A 3,216-nucleotide genomic window follows, 5' to 3' on the forward strand; every position below is an offset into this window, starting at 1 on the left:
ATTTCGGTGTTGCCGGATCCAACAACGACCTGAACGTGCTCTATTCTTCATCCCTCTTCAATGATGTGTTGAATGGTGTAGCACCAGCGATCGACTTCACCGTCAACGAAATTGTATACCACATGGGTTACTATCTCGCCGATGGTATCTACCCAAGGTGGTCGACTTTCGTGAAGACGCTCAGCAACCCGCAAGACCTGAGACGGGTTCTTTTTGCGCAGCGTCAAGAGTCCGCGCGGAAAGACGTCGAAAGAGCCTTTGGGGTTCTTCAAGCCCGATTCAACATTGTGAAGGCCCCGGCTCGGTTGTGGTACGTGAAATATCGCCGACATCATGTACACTTGTATTATCTTACACAACATGATTATAGCCGACGAAGGACCGATGGCGGCTAGCTTCTACGACGAGGATGAAGCCAGAAGCTCAAGCGCGAGGTCTCCCCCACGCCGAGGTGTGCATACGACAGTGGGTGAGAGGATCGAAACAAGGCACACAATGCGCGATACCCGAACCCACGTTGAGCTACAAGAAGACCTAATCAAACACATGTGGGCAAAATTCGGCAACGAGTAGTGGGATGTAATTTTTAATTTTAGGAGTTTAATTATGAAAGACTCCACTGATTCAGCTCTCATTGAGGTGTTAACTACCCTTCATGCAAAAACTAACCGTTATTTGGAGATGATTTCATCAATGATTGGTTATGAATTCGACATGGGTAAAGCGAGGCAAGAGGTTTATGATAAACTAGGGACTGTTGACGGCCTAACCATAGGTCAACGTTATAATTTATGTGATATCTTAAGCGACAAGCCTCAACGCCTTGAAGTATTCATGGGTATGCCGACAACTGCTAGACTTGGGTATGTCTTGCGATTCATTGAGCACAAGCGTACGGATCATTGATGTGATCGCATGTTATATGGTAGGGATAATTCAATGTGTTTTTGCTTTTGGATTAAATATGGTTTACCATAATGGTGTAGTATGGACGTATGTAGTGATATTTCCTATCAGGTTATAGCGGACCTGTTTTATAACCAATATCCTATGTGTTTTGTCGTTAGTGATCGACGGACCTTAGACTCATTTTCATATGTATTTTGGATTGGGTATGTAATATTATTAACTGCGTTGAAGTGCATTTAATGACTATGTTCCTCACAAAATGTGAAAATGAGTTTGACTCTGATTTGCATTACTCAGCTTTGTTGGACTCTTTACCTTCTTCCATAACATTTTTTTATTTGGATTGAATACTGAGAGCAATATGTGTAGAAAACCTGAAATATGAGTTGTTACAATGATGAATCCGCGAATTTCTGATGTTAGTGAATGCAGGAAAATACAGATCACGACACAAAGAATTTACGTGGTTCGATTTACTGAAGTAAATCTACGTCCACGGGAAGAAAAGAGGGCAGAGTTGTATTGCTTGATCTGTTTTCTACAGCTTACAAAACAAACTTGCTATATGGTTTTATCTCTAGAGAGCTTAACCCTTTTCTATCTGATCTAAGTTCTATTTATACATTGAACTAAGATCGTGGCTTGCATCACCACTAATGATGGTTGTGGATGTCGTGGAGGTCCTGCATGTAGCGTAGGTCATGGCCTACGATCGTGGCCTGAGCAGACACCACGTGGTAGTGGGTGTGTTGGAAGTTGTGGAAATCCTGTATGGGTCCACTAACTCCTTGTTCGGTCGAATACTGAGACCGAACTGCTTTGGTTGCCGATCTGAGAGTAGAGCTTGATGCCGACCTGAGAGCAGAGCTTGATTGGTTGGCTTTTGCCGAGCTGTAGGCTGAGGCCGAACTCTTACTGAGACCGAACTGCTTTGGTTGCCGATCTGGGAGCTTGATGCCGACTTGAGAGCAGAGCTTGATTGGTTGGCTTTTACCGAGCTGTAGGCTGAGGCCGAACTCTTTGGTAATGCCGAACTCATACTCTTCCTTGGGCTTTGGGCTGATGGGCCGTTGGTGCTGTTGGGCTTGTTTAGTCCGTACCCCATCACTACCCCCCCCGAAAGACGAAGTGAATCACTTCGGCGAAGCGAGTCACTTCGGCATTCTGGATAAAGGTACGGGGGAGGCTGTCGTCAGGGGACGTGCCTTGCACGTGACTGCATTAAATGCGACAGTAAAATCCGGCCGTTGAATCCCGAAAAGGTGGGATTCGAAACGGTGCGACGATTTTGAAATCTTCGCCGAATCTGATAAATACCTCCTTTCTTCATCATTGAAGCACTTTTGCGACTGCTTCTTCTGCACTCTATCTCCTTTGCGTAAAAATTTCCTTCCGCTTTCAAGAATTTCTTCAGAATTTCTTCAGATTTTGCAAAGAGTAAGAACCATGTCTTCTTCTTCTTCTTCTTCTTCCGAGTTAGGTAGCGGTAGGAAAGGGGGCAAGGGGTCTTCTAGCCGGAAAGAGTCCGGAGAGAAGACTGTAGAATACTTTCACAGCGTCTTGAGTAAGGACACCGTGATATCTCTACACGAAAAATATCTTCTTCCCGGGGGGAAGGCGGTGGTTCCCGACGATGATCATAGGGCTAACGACCCGCCGGAGGGTTATGCCACCGTTTACGAAGCCTGCTTAGAATGCGGGCTTCGTTTCCCTCTTCCCCCACCTTTTGTAGAGCTTCTTGATTTTTTTCAACTCCCTTTAGGTCAGGTGACTCCGAATTCTTGGAGGCACTTGTCGGCTTTTGCTGCCGAACTCCGTAGGCTAGATAAGGATCTGTCTCTGCGGGCAATCCTTAATTTTTTCCAATTTAAAAGGAAGGGATCTTGGTTTTACTTGATCCCCTTACAGCCTTTTAGGGCATTCTGCAAAACCAAGTGGCCGAAATGGCAAAACCGCTTCTTTTTTTATAATAGGACAGCGGCTCCGGGCTTCCCCTGGAGAGGGCCGAAGTCCGTGATTCCTCATCCTCGGTTAGAACCGTTGGCCGAGCTCGAGGGCGAGCTCAATAAGATTCCTATGATTAGGAAACAATACTCGGAAACTGAGCTCGTCAAGGGCGACCTCGTGTTCAATATCTCGTCTTCGGACGAAGAAACTGAGGGTGAGGATTTCTTTTTTATGCTTTACTGCTTTAGCAGCGAAAACTAACCTTGTTTCCTTGCTTTTTGGCAGTGTACATGCTGAATAAGGCTAGCCGCAAATCTTCGGAGTCCAAGGAGCCGGAGAGGCCGAAAACCACCAGCTCGG

The sequence above is a fragment of the Salvia splendens genome, chromosome 11, assembly GCF_004379255.2.
Source record: "Salvia splendens isolate huo1 chromosome 11, SspV2, whole genome shotgun sequence".
In the NCBI taxonomy this organism is placed as follows: Eukaryota; Viridiplantae; Streptophyta; class Magnoliopsida; order Lamiales; family Lamiaceae; genus Salvia; species Salvia splendens.